This window comes from Macaca thibetana, chromosome 1 (assembly GCF_024542745.1).
Source record: "Macaca thibetana thibetana isolate TM-01 chromosome 1, ASM2454274v1, whole genome shotgun sequence".
NCBI classification, from domain to species: domain Eukaryota; kingdom Metazoa; phylum Chordata; class Mammalia; order Primates; family Cercopithecidae; genus Macaca; species Macaca thibetana.
Genome location: NC_065578.1, coordinates 62,261,920 through 62,279,587, shown reverse-complemented (window position 1 = coordinate 62,279,587; position 17,668 = coordinate 62,261,920).

Sequence of the window (17,668 nt, the reverse complement as noted above, 5' to 3'; positions counted from 1 at the left end):
AGAATTTGCTTTCCCTTTCTATCCACAATTTTCTAACTTTCTCTTAAAGTGGAGGAGAAGCAACATTAGAGGGGGCCGCAAGGTGGATTTGTAAATATTTTACTTTTTCTACATCGTCTTGCTGTGTGGTTTAGGGCAGGTGGCTTGGGTCCTCTGGTGCCCAGTTTTCCTGTCAATAAAAGGGGATGGCAGAGGTAATTTATTAAGCACAATGAGAGGGTGAGGTGTAATGTTTTACGCCAAGGAAAGAGTTAACTCTCATTTGCCTTAAAACTGAACACAACCAACTCCTTACAACTAAATCAAGATGGCACCTTACAGATTAGTAAACATTGTGCTCAATTAAATAAATGACTTTTAGCTTTGAGGTTTCAGGGGGGCTCCCAAATTATTAGGCTTTTAAAATATTGTGTGCGTGTATAATTTTGAGCATCTACTATGTACCAGGTACTATAGAAGGCCCTTTAAAAATATGGACTACTGCTATCAGGTAAGAATGAATGCTTGAGTCAAGATTCATTCAATAGTCATTTGACGAATTTCCTTAGTACCCACCAATCCAAGGATTGGTATCTTGATGTTTCCCACATAGTATGAAGAAATATAAGCAGAAAAATAATTACAGAAATGTAAGTACATTCTTCATAAATCTTTCAAATTCCCTTTCACGAATGTTCCCAATCACTGGCCTCATTCAGGCCACCACCACTCATCCGGATATTAGCTTAACCTCCTATCTAATGTCCCTACCTCAAATCTTCTCACCTGTAGAACACTCTGACAAAGTTAACTGCAAAACTATCTTAAGTCCCTTATTTAAAACCCTCATTTAGACCCTTATTGCCCAAACTCCTTACCATGACTCATAAAGCCCCTCTCAGTCTGCCCCAGCTCTGACTTCCATGCGTCGCGGGTCCTGCATTCATTATGCACGGAGGTTCTCAGTTCCCCAGATACACCACACTCATGAGCTCCTTCCTGCTTTGGCACATGCTGTTCCCCATGTCTAGAATGTGCTTCTTTGTTTCACCTCAGATCCAGAAAACTCCTCCTCCTTCCTTAAGATCCAGGTTGCATGAATCTTTTCTGCCTTCAGGGAGAGCCCATTGATCCCTCCAACATACTCTTATGGCCCTTTCAGCATTGGTTATCGTCTCACCTTGAGCAAGTCCTTTACCTTACCTATCCTTGTCTGTAAAATGGTGTTAATAATGGTACCTACTTCATAGAGCCCTTGTGAGGAGTACTGAGTTAATAACATAGAAAGGGCTTAAAACCGAGCAGGGCATTGTCATAAGCACCTAACGAATATTAGCTATGATTGCTCTTATATAATCTCAAATATAGTATTTGTGCCATAATCACTATTCACATATTGGCTCCACCCCTCAGATGAAAAGATTCTTGAGGGCAGGGAGTATGCCTGTTTGCTTTGCATCCTCTCTGCTGGACATACTACTCGTCCTTCTAGTAGGGACCCAATAAAAGTTTGCTGTAGTGATGAATGCATGCATGCAAAATGTTTCTAGGGCTGCCTGGGTTAATGAGATATTTTGTTCGCCTTATGGGTTCATATCCTTTCTCTTTAAAGCAAACTTTTCATACCTACTAAACTTTCTTCATGAGGCTTTTGGTTTTAGGATGCTCCCTATTACAAGTGTTCTTTTCTCCATCTTCTGCCTCAATTGCAAAACCATCATAAACTCCCTTTTATTACACAGGCTGAACTTGAACACTTGAATTCCAGAGTTGCCCGGAAAACCCCTGTAAAGTGATTGTGCTATTTTTTGTTTCATGGCTGTTAGATTTAGCTTCACTGTAGATTGCCTGTAAACTTTACAGGGTTCAATTTTTAAGCCAGCACTCTGACTTCTCACTTACTTCTCTCTTGTGTTATAAGAAACAGAATCAATATTATACTTTAAAATAGAAAGAATATGTTTATTTATATATCTGCTACAAAAACTGATGTTGAACACAAATCATTATTTTTAAAAGTAGTCACAAATTTGTAGCCTGATCATGAAATAAAATTCCAGGGACCAGGTACCTGTGGACTCCGCATTGCATTGATAGGTGGGTAGCATTAAAAAGAGGTCAGGTGAAGCAAGAGCAGAGCGCAGGTGTGGGTGTTGTTTTCAAACAAAGATAAATCACTTCCCAGTGGACACTCAATAGAAGATGAAACTTTTTGGTAAACCTAAGAGCCTGACAAATCTGTTTTTATTTTATTTTACCTTAAAGAGAAGTAGCTGTATTTATGAAAAGAACATGGGCTTTAGAGCAAAACCAACCTGGAAATAAGCTTTGTTTTGCCATTTAACAAAATCAGTTAAACTGGCCAAAGTGCTTAACCTTTCTAACCCTCGGTTTTCTTATCTTTAAATGGGAATCATTCTTACAGAACTTTTATGGGGAATAAATGAGACATTAGGTATAAAACACTAAGCACAATGAGCGCACAATAGTTGCCCATAATTATTAGCTCCCTCTCCATATTTATTTTGTTTTTTTTTCCATTCCCATCTGAAAAAACAAACCTCAGACAGACCATCCTAACCCTTTCCCCGAGGTTTTTCTTTTCTGTCACTAGTATACTGACCTCTAGGGATAGGATTCTTCTTTAGGGCTCTGGCCCTAAAACAATCCTTTTCTTTCAGCTCCCTCTGAGAGTCTTTTATCAAAAAGACTAAGGGACTCTTTCAGGATGGGGAGGACATGAAGAGGATCAGAAACATATAAATTGGCTCACAAAGCAAGTTACTTAACTTGGGACTTGAACCCTGGCTGTTTGGTCCTCAAACCTGTGCTTACTACTCTACATCTACCCACAGAGACAGGAGATTATTTGGGGCCAGCAACATGGCACTGGGAAGGATCCTGGCCTTGGATCCAGATGGGTGAAACTTGAACTCCCTCCCAGCCACAGACACTTAGTGAAGCCTTCCTGGCCTAATTGCCTAGTGCTGGGTGTAGCAGTGACCAAGGTGGGCACGGTCCTTACATTCATGCAGCTCGTGATCCATTTGGTGTCCCTTACTGCCAGTGTCTTTATTCACAAAATGAGGATAATAGACCCACTTCATGCTTTTATGGAGAAAAATGAAATAATTTTAAGAGACAATTGACTATGTCCTTTGTGTAGTAAGGGTTTCATATACATTATCTTATTTCATGCCCCCAATCACTTCAACATCATTTTACATATAAAGAAACTGAGGCCATTTGCCCAAGACAGCCAGGGGCCGGCTCTGAACCAGGTCTGTCTGCTGACAATGCCTGTGTTCCTGACACCGCGCTAATGGATAGGGAGCAGCCGGTGGAGTGCTGGGCACATATCACAAACGATGCTCCGGGAATTGTTAGTCTCTCTCTCTTCTTTCCCTCTCCTTCCCTCCTCCTTCCATTCCTTTGTGCCTTTCTTCTCGTCCTCACTCTTAAATGCCCAGGTTGCGAGAACACAGAAAGGGGAGAGAGAGACAGTTGGCAAAGGGCAGGAAGAGAGACGTGGCGCACCTCATAGTTCTAAGATAGCCCTGCAGCCAGTATTGATATTCAGTGTCTCCCTGAAATCAGTCTGGGTTTCCCAAACTTCAGTGTTGAGAAGATCCTGTAATTGTATTAGTGAGTTTTAAGTGGTTTTAATTTCTTTTCCTTTCTCAGTTTATGCTTTTTAATTTGTTTCCTTGTCCCTCACTCTTCTCCCCTCGTATGCACACACCCAGGCCCATGATAATGAATGGACTTATACTAATTATAAGGTTGTGATTTCATCCAAGGGCTTGGATGCTGCTGCTGTTTCCCGGATGCAATGCTCCAGGGGTTTATAACTCATCAGTGTCATGATGGAAATTTGGCCTGGCAATCAGGATCTAATTGTTCTGGATGCTGTACACATGTTACTCTAGAGAAAAACAACTTCAGAATCGCTTGCTCTCTTTTTGTTTTCACTGTTGATGTGTTTCCTAGGTCTGACATTACTATCTACAGGTAAGTTTGAAAAATGTCTTAACAGCCTAGAACGAAAGTAACTTACATGCAGGATGTTCTTGAAAAGGAAGTACTTTGTGCCAAGAAATTATCTTTCATTAACCCTAATTGACTATTTCACAAGATTTCTGGGAACTGAATCAGTTACCACAAGAAAGTACAGACGTGGAGAGTTTAGGACTTGAAAACTATACAACTGTACCTATTGGCAGGGATGTGGTATCATCATTTAATGAGCATCGTAGTTATATAACCACTACTTCATCCTTACAACAACAACCCTGCAGCTAAGTAGTATTAACCTCATTTTATAAGTGAGAGGAATGAAGCCCAGAAAGATTAAATAGCTTGCTGAAGACCACACATCTAGGAGGTGAGATTCAGGCTCAGATCTGGGCGACTCCAAAGCCATTGCTGGTCCATTGCACTGTATCTAGAGAGTAGAAAAATCACAACAGCTGGGCTGGACAAGCCCTTCATATTGAGGGGAGAGGGAAAGTCTGGTGAGTGAGAACAAAATTGCTGCAGGGAATGAGGATGGGAGATCAGGAGCAGTTGTCCCAGGAGAAGACCATCAGAAACTTTGGTTGTAACCATAAGGACAGAGTGCAGAGGAGGTCTCACAAGAGCAAAACAGGGTGTTGGGGTCCTCAGCAGGTAATGAAGAATGATGCTGGAATCACGTTATGCCAGAGATGACTAGTGAGGGCTCAAATACCAACAAAGCTGCCAGTGGCTAGGCAGGGTTGGAGGAAATAAAAGGGCCGTGGTTTCTGCCTTTAAGGAATTCACAATGTGAATGGAAAAAAGTACACATGTATCTTGTGCTGTAAGAGATTACAATGTAAGGCCCTGTGGGAGAAGTGTTAAAAGAGTAGTCAAGTCTAAGCATGGGGCGTTTACTCCCTCCCTCCCACCCAGTTGCTCCCAGGAGACACAGCTGCACTTGAATGGTGCTAAGAAGCCCTTTGTGACCTACCTTCTCTCTCACCATCCCTTTCCCTCCATCTCACAGCCTCAGTAAACTACTCTGTCTCTGTTATGCCATCTTATACTTCCAGAACTTGGTGCATGCAATCCCCTTCCTGGCACACCCTTTGCCTGGCTACAGCCAGTCTCCAGGGCCTCGGTGTAGTCCTCAATTCCAGGAATCTTCTCTGTCAGCTGGAGATCTTTGCCCATCGTAGTAGTCTGTGTTCTCCAGGTAAAATGCAAATTCTCTAAGGCCAGGTTTATGTGGTTCCCCATTGTATCACCACACCTGGTACAGTGACTGGCACAGAGGTGGCACTCAAAAGTATTTGTTGAGGCCAGGTGTGGTGGCTCATGCCTTTAATCCTAGCACTTTGGGAGGCCGAGATTGGGGGTGGATCGCTTGAACCAAAGAGTTTGAGACCAGCCTGGGCAACATAGTGAGATCCCATCTTTAGAAAAAACAGAAACAAAAAGTTGGGGGCATGGTGGCATATACCTGTAGTCCCAGCTACTCAGGCGGCTGAGGTGGGAGGACTGAGTCCAGGATCAAGGCTGCAGTGAGCCATGATCGTGTCACTGCACTCAAGTCTGAGCAATAGAGCAAAACCCTGTTTCAAAAAAGAAAAAAAATCGTTGAATGAATCAATTATTCTTGGGTCACTCAGTGCATAATATAGTGCTGGGAACTATTTAAAGAGCTGTGCATTGTTCAAAATTCTCTACATGTGTTAACTCATTTAATCTTCATTCAACCCTAAGAGATGGGAACTATTATCATCCCCATTTCACAGATGAGGAAACGGAGACAGAACCCAGGCAGTTTGTACTCTTATCTACTAAACTATACTGCTCCAACAAAGTCACAGGAATGAAGACGTTGGACACATTGGAATTACGGTATTATTTTTCTGGGGTCCTATTTCTTGAAAGCATAGGATGTATTGAGTAATATTTTGTTGGTTTAGGTCCTGAGTGGGGTTGTTCATGTACACTTTGCCACAAGAAGCTCAAATTCAGGTTAAGTCCTGGGCTAATATCATCACTATCACTTTTAAACATGGAGAGTAACCAGAAGAGACTTCCAAAAATATGGAAGCCCCAAGGAGGCTGGTCGTTCTCTCTCTGGAGGGTTAAATGAAGAGGCCTCATCTGACTGTGTGTAAGTTAACAAACGAGTTGGATGCATTGCTATTAAATATAATTCATAAGCAGCACCTGTTATAATTTACATCTTCAGAAAGTAACAACATATTAGCAAGCATGGTAATTGAGCCCCCAACACCTGCAGGTGAGAAAACACAGATGGAATCACTCTGCTAACAGGAGATTTCATTACATGTGAACTAGTCCAAGGAGAGTGGAGGGGTTAAAATAACACTCTGCTCTTCAAGGTAGTTCTATCATGATAACTGCAGAAACAAACATCCCCAGCCAGCGCGGTGGCTCACGCCTGTAATCCCAGCACTTTGAGAGGCTGAGGAGGGTGGATCGTCTGAGGTCAGGAGTTTGAGACCAGCCCGGCCAATGTGGCGAAACCCCATCTCTACTAAAAATTTTAAAAAATGAAAAAAATTAGCCAGGCGTGGTGGTCCACACCTGTCATCCCAGCTACTCAGAAGGCTGAGGCAAGAGAATCACTTGAACCCAGGAGGCAGAGGTTGCAGTAAGCTGAGATTGCAAGATAATGCCACTGTACTCTAGCCTGGGCAACAAAGCAAGATTCCATCTCAAAAAAAAAAAAAAAAAAAAAAAAAGAAAAGAAAAGAAAAAAAAAAAGAAACAAACATCCCCAGCAAATGATCTCAGGCTGCTTCCAGTTCTAACAGTTCACTGCTGGCTTGACACCATGTCAGTAACATGAGATTTGCCCATGGAGCCCACGCTAAAATTTATCCCTTAACAGTGTGCTCTGCTTGGCTATTTTGTTATACTGAGCCACCGAAGCCTGCCAAGCTGCCCTGGGGTGCCAGCAGATACTAGTTGACACCCCATTCATATCCCTTGGCACTCACCTCGGCGGTCTGAAGGTTGCTTATAGAAAGCACCTGTGACTCTGCCTGAGGGATTTTTCAGGTTCTACAAGCATGCCTGGCCTTGGGGGAGAACAAACCATACATGCTGGAGGGTTCTTACCCATGGGAGCAGCCCTCAACCAACAACAGATGGGAAGGTGGATAAATACCCTGGCTTCCTCACCCATCCAAGGGATAATGCTGGGACGTGGTCCGTGTGGCTTCCCAGAGTTCTCCCAAGGGAACTTGGTAACTTGCTTAATCAAACACTCCTTATGAGCTTTGTCCCCTTCCTTGTTCCCCTCCCCACTCCCTTCCTGTATTCCCTGGGACAATCTTCCAAATAAACTGCTTGCACTTGAATGCTGTTCTCTGGGTCTGCTTTTCGTGAAACCCAAACTAAGACAGCTAAGCCCTAGGCATATTGAGACAATTAAGACAGTCTCTGGCTTCAAGATGTTCGTAATATAGAAGATTAGAAAAGCAAAACAAATCAGGGATTATAAAAGTGTGAAAACTGTGATGATAAAGGCATGCATAAGGAATAACGAAATATAGAAGAGAATCATAGAAGACTCATGGAGGGTGTAGGTGGTTGGTCAGAGAGAGTTTGCAAGAAGAGGCAAGATGTGTTAATTGCTTACTTCAATAAGAATCATGCTGTAAAACAGTTTAATATTTGTAGAATAACTGAACTACAAAATAATTCGTGTATCTATACAGTTACAGAAACACTAAAAAATAAAGTTTTCACTGTCAGAAATTTAGATCCCTAATGGTTTGTAGTCTGAGCAATACTTCCAGGAGGTATGTGTGTTGGTGTATGTCATTCCTGAGTACCTGGGTTTCTTTTTTCTTTTTCTTTTTCTTTTTTTTTTTTGAGACAGAGTCTCGCTCTGTCGTCCAGGTTGGAGTGCAGTGGCAAGATCTCGGCTCACCTCAAGCTCCGCCTCCTGAGTTCACGCCACTCTCCTGCCTCAGCCTCCCGAGTAGCTGGGACTACAGGTGCCCGCTACCACAGCCGGCTAATTTTTTGTATTTTTAGTAGAGACGGGGTTTCACTGTGTTAGCCAGGATGGTCTCGATCTCCTGACCTCGTGATCTGGCCGCCTCAGCCTCCCAAAGTGCTGGGTGGGATTACAGGCGTGAGCCACCGCACCCAGCCGAGTACCTGGGTTTGTATATGAGCATCTCCCCACACGCAGTCTGCGCCTGCAGTCAGGAGTGTAGGTACACGGATGTTCGTACTCTGAAAGCCTTTTGTATGTGTGCCTTTCCCAGTGCACTGCTGGTATTGGTTTATATGTTGTTCCCCAATCCCATCACATGTCTTTTGTTAAGCTACCCATTGTTTTCCTTTGCTGACATAAAAATAATATTAATACATTATTGTTTACTTATTTGTGCTTACTCTTTTTATATATGCCACTAGACTCTACACTTCACAAGGGCAGACAGCTTTCTGTTTTGTTCACCATTATATAGCCAGTACAATGGTGTCTGGCATGCCGTGGGCATCAGTAAATGTATTGAATGAATGTATCGTTGAATGATTGAAAGACTATGAGCTCCTTGTAGAGAAATATAAGGCCTCAAGAATCATTGTATCACTCATCCACAGTACATGGCCTGCACATGGTAAACACCTTTAGAAGTTTATCAAATCATTTTATTTTAAATTTCAGTGATCTTGACAAACCTGACAAAAACAAGAAAGGGGGAAAGGATTCCCTATTCAATAAATGGTGCTGAGAAAACTGGCTAGCCATATGTAGAAAGCTGAAATTGGATCCCTTCCTTACACCTTATACAAAAGTTAATTAAAGATGAATTACAGACTTAAATGTTAGACCTAAAACCATAAAAACCCTAGAAGAAAACCTAGGCAATACCATTCAGGACATAGGCATGGGCAAGGACTTCATGTCTAAAACACCAAAAGCAATGGCAACAAAAGCCAAAATTGACAAATGGGATCTAATTAAACTAAAGCGCTTCTGCACAGCAAAAGAAACTACCGTCAGAGTGCACAGGCAACCTACAGAATGGGAGAAAATTTTTGCAATCTAGTCATCTGACAAAGGGCTAATATCCAGAACCTACAAAGAACTCAAACAAATTTACAAGAAAAAAACAATCCCATCAAAAAGTGGGCAAACGATATGAACAGACACTTCTCAAAAGAAGACATTTATGCAGCCAACAGACATGTGAAAAAATGATCATCATCACTCGCCATCAGAGAAATACAAATCAAAACCACAATGAGATACCATCTCACACCAGTTAGAATGGCGATCATTAAAAAGTCAGGAAACAACAGGTGCTGGAGAGGATGTGGAGAAATAGGAACACTTTTACACTGTTGGTGGGACTGTAAACTAGTTCAACCATTGTGGAAGACAGTGTGGTGATTCCTCAAGGATCTAGAGCTAGAAATACCATTTGACCCAGCCATCCCATTACTGGGTATATATCCAAAGGATTATAAATCATGCTGCTATAAAGACACATGCACACGTATGTTTACTGCAGCACTATTCACAATAGCAAAGACTTGGAACCAACCCAAATATCCATCAATGACAGACTGGATTAAGAAAATGTGGCACATGTACACCATGGAATACTATGCAACCATAAAAAAGGATGAGTTCATGTCCTTTTTAGGGACATGGATGCAGCTGGAAACCATCATTCTCAGCAAACTATCGCAAGAACAGAAAACCAAACACCACATGTTCTCACTCACAGGTGGGAATTGAACAATGAGATCACTTGGACACAGGAAGGGGAACATCACACACTGGGGCCTGTCATTGGGTGGGGTTGTGGGGAGGGATAGCATTAGGAGATATACCTAATGTAAATGACGAGTTAATGGGTGCAGCACACCAACATGGCACATGTATACATATGTAACAAATCTGCACGTTGTGCACATGTACCCTAGAACTTAAAAGTATAATAAAAATAAATAAATAAATAAATTCCAGTGATTTATTTGTGAATATTGTCAGTGACAGAAAGGACTTAGAGGTAGTGCCCTTGCCATTTTTCTTATTTTCTTGGTTGCCACTTTTCCTCAAATAGAAGATCCTTTCCCTAATCAGTGATCATCACAGAACTTCTATGTCAATCACACTTCTTGTTTCTTTGGCTGTCTTGGGGGAATCCCAGAAGCTCTTTTGGTCACATCATCACAGCCTCAGAAGGGGGTTGGGACCTGAAGCCAAGTTGATGTGGAGTAAAGCAGCCCCTGCCAGTGTCATGACCCAAATGAGAGCCTGGCCAGACTGCCCAGGGCTAGCCTCTCCATTCCTCTCACAAGTCCAGTTTTGACAGGTGGTCAGGTTACTTTTGAAAAGGAGATAATTTTTCTCCAAAGAGTCAGTTGCTAACTATCCAAAAGAGAAAACATACAAGCAGGGTGGTTCCCAGAGTTCCTGGAAGCCGCACACCCTGCTTCCATGCCTGCTTTAACTCAGGTCCTCTTGTGGCAGGACTCCCACTGGAATAGAATCTTTCTGAGAGATTCTGATCTCCCTTAAGAAGTTATGTGTGGCTGGAGGATTGCAAACTTTGGGCATGAACTGGAAGGTCCTCTACTGCAAACCCACATCTCCCAGCTAACCTGTAAGTAAACTCTCTAAGAATAGTCATGGCTTTGGTGATAAAGATTTTTGACATTTTATTTTAAGCCCATCCTCATGGTGAAATAATAATGATAACACCAACAATAATAATAATAATTACTATTTATTAAGCTCCATGTGCTTTATCTCAATTCACAAAACATTCCCATGAGATAGGTACTATTGTTATTTGCATTCTACAAGTGAGAAAATGAAGGCTTAATGAAATCAAGTAACTTTTCCAAGGCCACATGGCTAAAAAGTAGTGCAGCCAGGATTTAAAGCCCAACACTCAATTCCAGAGTCCGTTGCTCTTGGGCCTACAAAAAGGACATGAAAGGGCAAAAATCCTCTGAAGATTAGAAAGCCATACCCTTTTACAGTTTGAGTCTCTAAAGGACAGAACTTCACACAGGAGCCTCTTTGCTAACAGGTTTTATATGAAGTATGAAGGATGTAACACTGCAAAGGTAGATGAGGAAGTAAAATCCTAACTGCTCATTGCTTAGAAGGAAATCCATTAATGTATTTTATAACCCGATGGTAGATGAATGCAACACCCACACAGAGCAGAAACTGGAAGTCCAGTCTCTTGACAGTAGGTCATTCTTAGGGCTTCAAGTGGCAAAACTAATATTCCAAAATGGCTACCAGGGTCAGAATGAGTAATATCTTGTTCTTTATTTATATCAGTCATGTTAGGCTATATTGTGCTGCAATAATGAATAAACCCCAAATCTCAGTAGCTTAAAACACTAAAGCTTCATTTCTTACTCACGCTGCCTGTTCGTCTTAGGGCTTCTGCTCCTGATTTTCTCACTCAGAGTTGGACTGATGGAGCCTCCCTCACCTGGAATGTTGATGTTTGCTATGTAGGGGAAGAAAATTTGGCAAATCACTCACTGGTTCTTCCAGGCTCGTTCCTGCAAGTGATAGCTGTCACTTTTGTTCACAATTCATTTTTTAAAGCAAATCACATAGCCCCAACTAACTTTAATTGCCAGGGTGTGGGGGTGGAATTTGCTGAGAATGAGAAGAAATTGAAATATTGGTAAACATCATGAATGGCTCCCACATCAAATCCTTAGATCATACTCAACATGCTTAACTAAGACCAGACAAAATTGTTCGCTTAAAATAAATCATGATTATTTCAAGCAGGTGTTCACTTAATATACCACAGGTTTTACTCTAGCCACTGTTTCTCTGTTGATCATAGAGAATATGATCAACATATTCTCTTTATAGCCATGAGCTTTTGAGAGAAGTGAGTGGTCTTATTTGTCTTTGACTGCTCCAAACCTGATACAGTGCTAGGAGCATGAATATTAGTCTTCTTGGGCTGTCATAACAAAATACCATAGACTAGATGGCTTAAACAACAGAAGTTTATTTTTCCACAGTTGTAGAGGCTCGTAGCCCAACATCAAGGTGCCTATAAGGTCAGTTTTGGGTGAGGGCTTTCTTCCTGGATTGCGGATGGCCACCTTCTTGCTGTGTCCTCACATGGCTTTTCCTCAGTGCCTGTGCACAGAGAGAAAGTGTGTATGAGCTCTCTGGTGGCTCTTCTTAAAAGGACACTAATTCTGTTGGATAAGGGCCCCACCCTTATAACCTCATTTAGCTTTAATTATTTCCTTACTCCAAACACAGCCACACAAAGGTTAGGGCTTCAATGTAGTAGTTGAGAGGAGGCAGGGAAGGACATAAGCATTCAGTCCATAACAGCATGGTAGGCTTCAGTGTTTTCCAAGTGAATGGATGAATGAATGATTCCACTTAACCAATAGTCTTCCTTTAGCATCTAGTCACTGGGCACTTGTCCTTTTTTTCATCTTCCTTTTCCCATGGGTGAGGCTGTCTTGCACCCCTTCTCCAGTTGTAAAGCCCATGCATCCTTTAGCATTTGGCTAACACAATGCTGTCTTGGGGAAACCCTTTCTCATCTGCACACTCTCCTGCACCCTCCAAAGCCTGAACTAGTTGCTCCCTCTTCTGTTCTGGAACACTTGATTCCTCCCTCGGTTAGCGTACTGATCATAAATAAGTATAATTTTTTACACACTAGACCATCTCTCACACTGTTCTGTGAGCTCCTAAAGAGCAGAGACTGGTAGTTGTGCGGTAGCTGGCACCAGCATGGGGCCTGACTCATGTAGGTGTTCAAAATGCTAAGATCAGATAAATAAAAGGATTAATAGGTCCTCAGAATTGTATCTCTTTTTGACATGTTAGTCTTCTGTGTGTGTGCACGTGTGTGCACTCCTATATTTGATATTCAATTCACCTATACGACTGGGGCTGTCAGTAACAGCAGGAGGATCGGACACAAATTATGCTTGTCATTAAAGTGCATTCAAACTCAAAACATGGAGGCAGCCGGTCTAGTTCCCTCATCTTTGCTTGATTCATTCTCAGCTAAGATGCCCATCTGGCACCTGAAGGCTCGATGTTGTCTCTTCAGAACCTGAGCACTCCTCCAGGGTGGCAGGAAACACACCTATTCACCACTGTATCTCCAGAGCTTGGCGTGAGACACGGCACACAGTAAGCGATTACTAAAGATTTGTTGAATGACTGAATTAACCTACCAAAACCCTACAAATATATCTCTCCAAGCTTCATTTTAAAAGATTCTAAGGCTTTAAAGAGGAAGAGATCATGGTATCATAGAAGCCTTGACTTGGAAGATACTCATGTCATGTATGATTGGCCCTGATTCTAAACTATGCTCTTTCAAAATCTTTGAGAAGACATGGCTATTTCGAACTCAAGAAGACCTCTGGGAATGGAGGGCCTGCAGTAGCATCGTTGGCATGAACACAGGCTTTGGGGCAAGAGAGACCTGGGTTTGAATCTCTTTCTCACTAGCTGGGAGATCCCGAATAGGACAGAATCTCTTGCGCACTAGCTGGGTGATCCCGAATAGGACACAACTCTCTGAGCCTCAATTTCCTCATTTTCAAATTTCACAGTTGTAGGAATAAAATAATGTAAAATAAAACTACCCAGTTAAAAAAAAAACTATTCTTATCAGTTAATTGCTTTACCCTTAGGTAAAACTAACCTTAAATAGTCCTTCCATATTCACTTTTAAAATTCAATAACTTTTTATTGAGGGTCTACTCTATACCACAAAAATATATTCTAGGGAAAAAGGTGTTTTGTTTTGTTTTTAATAGCACTGAGAATGTCTTTGGTCAGTACAGCATCTCATAGAATCCCTGAAGTACTTCCCAATATCTTGCCTATGCACCTCCTAATAAAATGAAAACTCTTTCCTTCTTGGCTACCATAGAAATCTTGGCCCCAGCTCCCCGTCTATGATTATTTTCCCTTCCCCTGTTATTTTGTGCATCCATCTTCTCATTCATCTCATTTATTCATTCATCAAACTTACTGAGAATCTACATTATGCCAGTACTGGGCTAGGTCCTAGGAATACACGTTCAAATAGGGCCCTTTGTGCCCTCAAGGGGCCACAGACTAGAGAGGATAAAAGGTAAGGCAACCATTATAATATAATGCAACAAGTATCGAAAAGAAGGCAGGTGGAGGGTACTTTGGGAATACAGAAGAGTGTCATTAAAGCGAAGCCCAGGTGGAAAGTGGGGGAGATGGCAGGAATGTCCAAGATGACTTTTCTAGGAAGGAGTGTCTAAATACACTGAATTCTGAAGGGTGAGTATTGTTTTGGCAAGCAAAGAAGGGTGCTCTGGGTAGAGTGGCAAGATGAAGAGCTAAAGACAACAAGTATGCTATTTTCAGTTGACTCATATAAAATCGCTGATATTTAGCTGGTCTTGACCTATACAAATGGTAATTTTTCATATGGCCATCCCGAATAGGTCAGTCTGGCTAGATCATATGTATGCAGAGTGTGTGGTGGGCACATGTTGGTGAATGTAGTCAGATGGCCACGTGTGTTGAGGATGGGGAGGGAGGAGGGAAAAAATAAGGCTGGAGAAGCAGACAGAGATTCAATCACAAACGTCCTTGTGTTTCTCTTGAAGGTAATTAGGGCCACGGAAGGCTTCTGGTCAGGACAGTGAGTCAGTGATGCTTGTAACTTTGGGTAGATGGTCTGGCTGCCGTGCAGAGAAACGTTCCCGTGCTCCACCACCTCACCATGCCCCTGGAAGAGTTCTAGTTCCTGTGGGCTGAATTCCTCAGCATTGCCAGTGTAGCCTCTGTCTCTGTCTCCACGGCACCTCACTGTCTCTGACCCCCATCCTTCTACTTCTCTGGCCCTGAAGGCAGAAGCCTCTTTGGCCACTGCCAAAAAGGACTCTGAGTTTGACCATTGAGCTGTGTCAGAATTGTCCATGTAAATGGGCCAGTCTTCACCCATTGAGAGCCTAAAGGAAATTCTGATTGGGAGTCACTAAGCAGAAGAAATAAATCTTGGAATTTTAGTTGTACTGACAATGTCCTCTCAGCTTATGCCTTCCTTGTGAAAAGGCTGATGAAAATGTTAGCAAAATATAAGCTCTATTGTTGGAGGGGGCAGGAGGAGACGAATTTTACTCCCTCCGTCAGATCCAATCCCAAAGTCCCCTCCTCCATAACGCTCTGCTTGTTCCCTGAATTAACCACTTTTTCCTGTGTGCCATCGTGGCACCCAGTACCCAGCTCTCTGGTGCTCTATATTGTCATTACTTGTCTACATGAGAGTATCCTTATTTAACTTCCAGCTCTTTGAGGTCGTGGCCTGGGTCTGCATCTCTAGTAGAGTAGGTTCACAGTTCTGTAGAAGGAATGCATGTGTGTCTGTGGACATGGTGTGGCCTTACCTCTGCACAGGTGTGCAGAAGGAAGGACCGAGCAACTCTCTATCACAGTAGAAACTCAGTCAACACCTATTGGTGGTATGGAATGAATTTGTAGGGTTCTAGACCAATATAAAGCATGTGCGCAGGTATCCGGGCTCAATATGGGACACAGGAGCCCGGGAAGAAGGCGGGGTAGCCATGGCAGCGGCTTTTCCTATCTGCTTCTGCAAAACCAGCTAATTCCCTCGCCTCCATCAGCGGGCCCTTGGCAGAGGCAGCGCGGGCTGGTAGCGCGGTCCTGGCAGCCGCAGTGTGGAGGTGAACCCCATGGCCTCTTCAGTCTATTTAGCAGGCTCTGAGATGTGTAAGTACATTATCTGCAAGGCTGGTAAAGAGCGCTTGGGGAGGATTTGTGGGTCTGTGGGAAGGACAAAGAAAAATGTTTTCTAATAAATTATTCACCATCTCACAATCCCTTTTGGGCAGATTGTTGCTCCGTTTGCCCTGCGCTGCTCAGCGCCTCTTCCCTCGGCATTCAGATGCGCGGTTTCTCACCTCCAGAGAGCAGCAGAGATCTCGGGCAGGCTGCTGCGGCTAATGGTGGCAATTAATAACTTGTCATAATCCCGAGGATGAAAGGGAAGGCGCCCCATCAGCAGGCGGGTCATGGCGATGCTCAGAAGCAAATGAGGTGCAGGTGTGGCCTCCGCTAAGCGCTGTGCTCGCCACCCGGTGCGCCGCGGTGCCAAGCCCCAGACCCCGAGCGCCAGCGGCCGGACTCCGCTCACGGGGTGCGGTGCGCACGGCCCGGCCTGGCCCCGTCCACGTTCTCCCAGCTGAAGGGGCGTCCCAGGAACGCGGCCGTAAATCAGAGCACACGGCACAGAACCTTCCAAATAATTGCACTCTGTGAACACGGTTAACTCTGGCAGGCCCACTTCGCTTGGCTTTGTTTTTGTTTTTGTTTTTCCCCAGACCTGGTAAGAATTGCACACCTCAGATCTATCCGCCCCCCACCCCCAATCCTCCGCGTTATCCCCCACCCGACGTCGTGCAAGCACTGCACCCGCTTTAGAAGAGAACGTGGGTGAGGAAGCAGCCAGCGTGCTGCGCCTGATTTTGTCGGCTGTCAGTTCCCTGGTGGACTGGAGGACACAAAATCCTCATTAGGGTTTTGTGAAACAGCCAAACAAGAATCACTTATTTCCAGACGGCTCCAACCCGGTTGCCTTTTCTCTTGTTTCCATTCCTGTGGGTCAGTTCTGCTTGAAATGAACCAAGTTTACAAATCTCTTCTGGTTTGTACACTCCTATTATGCATACGAGGTGATGCATTTGTAACTGTCACACAAGTCAGGGTGATACAGCACTCTCATCTGACCCTATTCATTTAAATGGGTGCGTCTTGATGACATTGATTCATGTTATAAGTTATATCCATGCATTATAATCTTTATGTGTCACCTTACTGGTTATTTCTACTACAATGCAAGTGGGGTGGGGGAGACACAGCAAATGATGGTGAGAAGGATTTGAGAGTGCTTTGAGCAATATGAAGTCCATATAAACTCCAAAGCTTCCTAGATAAGTTTATTATGTGTCTCTATCTTGAGAGAGGGAAATTTACATGCAGAACGGACCTGGGCAAGGTGTCTTTTGCTGTAAATATTCTGCTGACTAACTTATGAATATTTGGAGAATGTGTGCTTCAAATGCATACTGCACCAAACTAAAGGGGTAAGTAAACATGATTATGCATGCATGTAAGTCTTTATCAAGGTGGGGTTAATAATGTTTTAAAGCAGAACTATTTCTCATGAAAATAGCTGCTCTTAATAGCCTCTGTCTCTTTATTGTGCTTCTTACTGAAACATAAATCACTAATATGTTTTCAGCGGCAAAGTACTCTCTTTTTCCATTGTATTCACAGATTTAGTGGCATTTCAAATAGATAAACACAAGCAACATCTATCAACACTACAAAAAGGGCGCCTTAATCAAAGCTCCAGGTCCCGGGTCTCAGCATCTCCATTTACCTTGAGATAAATCCATTGGTGTGACCACCACTGCACCGGGTGACAAATCACCCCAGCCGGCCGAGCAGCGCAAGGGCTTATTGGCCTTCCTTTAAGTGGTCTTACCCTTCAATGAAAAGGATGGGGCTTGTCAAGCAGGACCAGATTAAAGTTAGACAAAAAGAAATGATCTGTTATTAGAAAACTCCGATTGAGAATCACAAAACAGGAAATATGAATAAAAATTTCCAGGGAGAAGACCATCTGAT